Source organism: Ostrea edulis, chromosome 8 (assembly GCF_947568905.1).
Source record: "Ostrea edulis chromosome 8, xbOstEdul1.1, whole genome shotgun sequence".
Taxonomy (NCBI): Eukaryota; Metazoa; Mollusca; class Bivalvia; order Ostreida; family Ostreidae; genus Ostrea; species Ostrea edulis.
The window spans coordinates 8844907-8852057 of record NC_079171.1 but is presented as its reverse complement, the minus strand read 5'-3'; the positions used below and the strand labels follow the sequence as shown (position 1 = coordinate 8852057).

The following is a 7151-nucleotide window of genomic DNA, read 5'->3' as shown; positions in this document are numbered from 1 at the left end:
CTAGCACTCAAATACATGTAGGGATTGCTCTTTTGCAAATTGCTCCATGGTTACAAGTGAGAGTCCCGAATCTTTTGGATATGGAGACGACGCGATAGGCATTGCCCGGCGTTAAAGAACCCTCACTGCTACGGTCGTAACCGATAAACATTGATCGAGATGTGTGTTACTTCCCCTACAACTGATGACGTCACAATATACGGGACGTAAAACAAGAATATGAAATGTAGGCAAGTTATAAACTTACACCTATTTCAATGGAAATAAATGTACAATGTACAATACTGGTTAAGACCGGTCAATGCTTGTCGATTGAGAATTGTTTGGTCATTATAGCCAAATACAATTGTACAATGATTTTGACTGCGGATAACTCCGTTTACCTGATCAGGATATAGGGCTCCCGGCGGGTGTGACCGGTCGATAGGGGATGATTACTCCTCCTAGGCACCAGATCCCACTTCTGGTGTGTCCAGGGGCCATGCTTGCCAATCTATCTTTTTTGTATTGCTTGTGGGAGTTATGAGAATGATCACTGTTTGTCATATTCACCTTTCATACAGTAAATAGAAATTATTACCCTTAGTATATATTTTACATATTGTTGATTGTTTTAGAATAACAAATACATAATCCGTATTTTATATCATTTTTACTTACTGAGACAGACAACTGCAGATTATGTACAGTGACAATTTATTCGCTTCTTCTGACAAACCACCGAATCAACCAAAACAAAAAACAAAAAACAAAAATAGTAGAGTTTCCTACATACATGATGTACAGAAATACAAATACATGTAAATGAAATATTGTATGTGACGAAAACATTGTAAATTATTTATAACCTCATTTTAGCTTTAAGGTTATACATATTGATTCACTATCGATGTATTCAGTCTTAGGTTTGACGAGGTACTGGAATCAAAAATAGAGTCAAGGACCTCCCTTGAGTGAAACCATTCAACTACAGCAACCTGCTCCAAGACCAGTGGGTTGACACTGAAGACTTTTATTAAGTTAAAATACGGTGAGTCATCGAACGAAATCATATTTTATATTTGATTTTCAATTAGAATTGAATTTATCAAATCGTCCAACAGCTTGTGTTTCGGTATATTTTATCTCATGGAATATTTCAAAACAAATCTACGAAAAGCTACAGTTTATACACTTTCATGATTTTACAACCACTGCACACACAACACATACTCCTCTCCTCCATTAGTTTAATAAACACTGGCTGTGGAATATCCTCGATAATCCTAATGAGACTGCCAGCGCCAGACAACACGTGGATATTGTCACTTCCTCTAGCGGCAACAAAGATATTACCGATATAGCCTACATCAAGTCCATGGGGTTCTATCATTTTCAGATGTGTATACTGCCAGACGGTGTCTCCCTGATCAGTGATTGCGGTTACTCTATTACGGGGATGGTTACTGTACACAAGGTGTCCATGTTGTGTTGTACTTATGTTAATAGTACCCCATTCAACTTTATATTCTTTCAGTTTTTTACCGGACATATCAATTTTTATGATTTTATTTCCACATGCTACATAACACGCTCCATTGTGTTTTGTTATTCCATACACATATTCGTTTATATTGATACTTCGCAGTTTATGTAAATCAGACGCAGAATAAACTTCAATAGATTTCGTTCCAGAACACGTCACCAGTAGTTCCTCTCCGGCTTTTATTGCTTTAAAAGGGGTACTCAGTCCATCAATGACTTCCGTGGATTTCCAGTCTTTGTTATAAATAAAACAAGTGTCATTAGATTTGCAATTTGCAACTACAAAGTTACCATTCGACAGAAAATTCCCAGTCCACACATTCGGATTTCCTCCATCAATGCTGAATTCAGAAACTAAAGATAACGCAATGTCATGTACATCGTATGTGATGCGAAAATCAGACTCAGCATATTCAATATCTCCAAAAGATTCCATATTTCTCACTTCTTTCAGAACTTGTGACTTTCTTTCAGATATCGTTATCTGTTTCTTCGTGAATTTAAACTGTTGAAGCTGTAAGAGCCTCTCTTTCACTCTGTAATAAGTAGTTAACATTTCAGCGTCATTCTCTGGCTCTTTAGCTCTTTCAATATTCCGGCAGCAGTATTTTGTACACTGTATACCATCAGTAAGTACATTTGTACAATCACCCAACTCCCCCCCTTCCTTTCTTCAGCGCACCTGCTACTTCATCTAAATGTCTGTTCTTCAGCATTTCTAAGTGATCAACAAGTTCTTTGAATTCCTTTTCTGTTTCCTCTATGATTTCGTCCACTGAGTTCTCTATTTCTGCTACATTCTTCTCTTGCTCGCTCTTTGCTTTTGTCAGTTTCTTTTCCAGGTTCTTCACATCACCAAAAAGTACATCCGGTTGGCCATTTTCTTTTAAATGTTTTGCCGCAACTTCGACAGTATCAATACTTTCCCATTTTCTGTGACTTGTTCCAATACACAACGAACAGCAGGACTGCTGGTGATCGTTACAGAAGAATTTGATTGTTTCTTTTTTAAGTTCAGGGCAACCGTGGGTATTTCCTGATGAGGGAATTACGTTACCGGATTTCATCTCGTTCAATTGACATACGATATGGTCTTTTAAGAGCAGTTGTCTTTTGTGATGTTTCGTGCATATTTTACATAGATATTCAGTACATGACAAACATATCCCCGTAGCATTTTCATTTTCGTTATCTCGCAAACAGGGATCACACAGTTTCTCATCAGGCTTATGAACGATTGCCTCTAAAACTTCATTCAACGGAAATAGCCCCGCCCACTCGTCTGACTTATCGAAGGCTCCAGGACAGGGTATGTACTCGCGGCATAATGGACAATTAAATCCCAAACGAGGCTCCGTAGATTTACACACATTAACAATGTAGGAAGATAAACAACCTTGACAGAAGGAATGTGTACACGGTAAAAACCTCGGCGACTTGAACTTTTCGAAACATATAGAACACAATGTAACATCCTCCATCGAAGAACTATCTAGTGATGTTGCCATCTTTATATTACAAATCAACTTTCGGTTTCATTTCAAATTCGGCGAACCCGCTTTAACCTCGGCGTTCTATTTTTTTAAACCATGGAATATTACACTGTGGTGTTTGTAGATGAAGTGTCGATTGTACACATTGTCATTGCCAACAAGCACATAAAGCATATATTTCACTGTCCTCCTTGTAGATCCAGAGTGTAAAATATCCGAAGCCAACCTCGGCGTGTAGAAACGGGACAATTTCTAGGGACATGGAAACCTATGCGGGACATAAATAAGTGTAATTTGAATTTGTTAAGGTTTGAATTCTATCAAATATGTAAACATCTATATTTTTCAATGTTTATCTATTACTGGAATATAATATGTCTATCTTATAAAGGGATTTTTTTTTAAGATTGAGACAATTTAAGGCCGAGTATAGATCTATCTAAATGTTTGAATTCTAGATAATTAAATAGTGATACTGTCCTCCCTGTACGTTGGGGTCTATAATGTTCGCAACACTCGAGGGCGGATCCAGTAATTCCGGTGAGGGGGCGCAACGTTTCTGTGAGGCTTGGGGCCGCGATGAGGCCACCAGTGGGTCATGGACAAAGCCCTGATGGGAGTCCAGGGGGCGAAGCCCGCGTGAGGTCCCGGCTGAATTTTACAAATTTTATAAGGTTTGAAATATGTCTCCTATGTAGTAATTTTTACTATTTTCTGTCATTTTTACATGTAATAAGGTAAAATTATTAAATGGCGCTAACATTAAGGGTTTTTGGAAGAAAAAATGTAAGTTCTCCCATTAAAAGTAATTCACTAAATCAAAATATTTTGTCATTAAGGCCTATCTCTCCGGGAGTGGAAGAAATTACTGCTTTTATGGGTTACATTTTTCTAAACAGGAGACCACGATTTACCTTAAATTTGAAAACTTTAGGGGGGGGGGGGGCTGCGCCGCCCTTAAATCCGCCATTGACATCAATGTGCAGAATATATTCACACTGAAAATGTGTCCAGAAACGGATCAAAACTGTGACGTAGGCAGAGTATTCAGAAACATGGAATCCTATGTGGGACATAAATAGACCTAATCCAATTTGGTGGCGGGGTGGTGGTTAAGGTTTAGATTCAATTTATATATAGACTAATTGAACACAGTGATACGTGGGTGGCAGTTACTGTATTGATATTTCAAGATTCGAAATACTAAATTTGGACGCATATATATAGTTTTCAAAATGTCGGAACTTCCTTTTGAAAATGTATATCTGGGCGGATCCGAGAATTGCACTTATTGGAGCGCAACTTTATGAAAGAGGAGGTTGAATTGATAAAGTGGCATAGATTTTAAGGGTTTGGGGTAAAAGGTGTTAGTTCTCCCAATCATAGTAATTCAATAAGTCAAAAGATTTTGTCATTAATTTGTCCTTACTTTTGTTGTTTACATTTTTACAAAGAAGAAACCACAATTGACCCCAAATTTGAAAAACAAAAATAAGAGGCCGGCGGCTGCACCCCCTTAAATCCACCACTGTATACATACATTTCAGATTAAAAAAGATTTAAAGTGGCTCATTAACTAATATTTAATCTTAAATGCTTCGTATAGACACCTAAAATAAAGCATGATTTCTCCATCGGAAAAGTAAAACAAGCTCTTGATTATATTACAGGAATGGAGAAAATGAAAACGGAGCAGACAGGGATTCGAACCCGGATTCTCTGAATTATCTTAAAGACACCAGCCCAGGATCTTTATCTCCTAGCAGACATTTTCACCTGACAGTTTCAGGGGACTGATCTATGAAACGGAATCGAATAATATGCAACGGACCACACCGAAATTCGAACCTGGCCCTCTGAATCTCTAATCGGGTGTTGTATCAACTAAGCTATCGGACCACCGGTGTTCGAACTCGGCTGACCGCTACATTTTTCCCTCCCTAAATTGCCTTCATCCTGAAAGACACATAACCCAGATTATTTTCTCCCCTCTCGGGACAGCATGCTTTGCAGGGGTGGTCACGGCACCAACTGTAGTGTATAGGAGAGAGAATATTTGTGGCTGGGCCGGTATTGTAGCATAGACACCCCCCACCCGGAAAAACGATAGATCTTCCCCATAGAAAGAAAAAGCGCCCAAACATATAATATCACCTATGTACAAAGTCAGTATATAATTTCCCTCCGGGCGGAAAAACCGTCCTGTATAGAATTTCCCCCTCCTGTTTCCGGATTCCATACACGGGAATAGTTTTCTTCTCATGTAGAAGCTTTTGAATAAATATAGAATGAAGCAAACCCATCCAACTGAAGATAAAAATCAATGCAATTTGTTATTATTGCTATAAAGAGGTACATGTTATAAAAAAAAAAGTCACAACAAGAACCAAATATGTGCTGTTAAATTGTTATAGTTTAATGAAATAGATATGCGTTCATTAATATTACGATATTCATAAAATAAAGAAACTTTTTTGAGTTGTTGAAGTTGGGTTTACACGCTGAAAACACGATATCCATGGTCCGTATAGTCATAATTACTACATCCCCCTCCTTTAACTTGTCAAGTTGTAAAAAAAGATATATCGGACAAATACATATAAAAAGAAATTGAAATAAAATGACCAAAGTTAAGAAATATTGCTATTTTGTTTTTAGATTTCAGTCAAACTAGATAAAAGAAAGGCCTTATGGGCCACATCCCTCGCCCGAAACAAATTCCCTATATTTAAAGATCCCCCTATGTATTTGTAGATAAAACTTAAATCATATCACCTATTGTGATCCCACTTAACCTCCGGTGCCATGATTGCAACAAACTTGAATCTACACTATGTCGGAGATTGATTGATTGAATCTTGCTTAACGTCTAGCTGGAGATTTTTTCACTCATATGGAGACGTCACCAAGACCGGTGAGGGACTTCAAATTTTAGCCAATGCTCAGCGCTTAAATTATTGCCATTGAGCAGTGAGGGTTCTTTAGCGTGCCACACCTACTTTGAGACGGGACATCCGTTTTAAAGGTCATCTCCGAGGACCCGTGACATTCACATCTGATGCCGAGCGTTTGGCGATGGAATTATTTTAACGAGTTAGGTCTGTCGCGCCCGGGATTCGAACCCCGGACTACCGCTTGCGGGGCGAACGCTCTAACTTCTTGACCACCGCGGCGATATTTGTGAGAGAGCTTCCATGTTCTGGCGCAGTGGTTCTAGAGAAGACTTATACAAGATTTTACCTACATATCAGGATGTAAAAAATTGATCCCCTATTAGGGCTTTACTCTACGTCCGGGGATTATGGTTTTAACACACTCAAATATGCATTATGTCAGGAATCCGTTATGTAAATTTGAACTTGCATGAACCAATGGCTCGTGAGTAAACTTTTAAATGACTACATCCAATGTTTTGTGATTATCTCCCCTTTGAAAGGGACAGTGGTGCCTTTTACCAAGTTTGATTGAAATTGGTTCACTAGTTCTGGAGAACATTAAAATTTGAAAGTGCATCTTCATTATCATATCTCCTTGGAAAAGAGTATTTTTCCTCATTTCAACCAACTGGAATCCCCTTCACCCGAGGGTGTTTTGTATGAAATTTAGTTGAAATTGGCCTGGCGGTTTGGAAAAAGATGAAAATGTGAAAAGTTTACAACAGCAGACAATGAAAAGTTTTGATCAGAAAAGCTCACATATCCCTTTGTCTCAGATAAGCTAAAATACCAATTCCGATCAAAATTGATAGAATATACTAAATCAAATTGTTGTTAATGTTATGCCCTTTTCATGAAGATATTTTGATAAATTCATTTCAATTGTCAGTCTTTTTATATCAAGGGCATGTAGTTTTCTGATTACCATATTCTTTATGACAACTTTTAAAATAATTCCTATGGGGATTGGTTTAAATTTGAAAATCGGATTATTTTTAAATTTTGGCTATTTGAAATAAATAATTGACGATGCAACTTGACACAAACCTTAACCTTGGCCACAACTTCTTACCAAATCAAAGTAAGTCCATTATATCGATTTTGAATCCATTTGATTTTTCAGTGGTTTGGAAAATGTGTAACCTTGTCGATGTCCCTCCTAATCAGGGGTGGATCTTGGAGTTCTGGTTGGGGGGGG

General features: G+C 37.9%; 1 pseudogene; it reads right to left on the bottom strand.

Annotated features, from left to right (window-relative positions):
* Positions 1–1159: 1159 nt before the first annotated feature.
* Positions 1160–3755, bottom strand: LOC125661056 (tripartite motif-containing protein 45-like; annotated as a pseudogene).
* Between the last annotated feature and the right edge of the window lie 3396 nt (positions 3756–7151).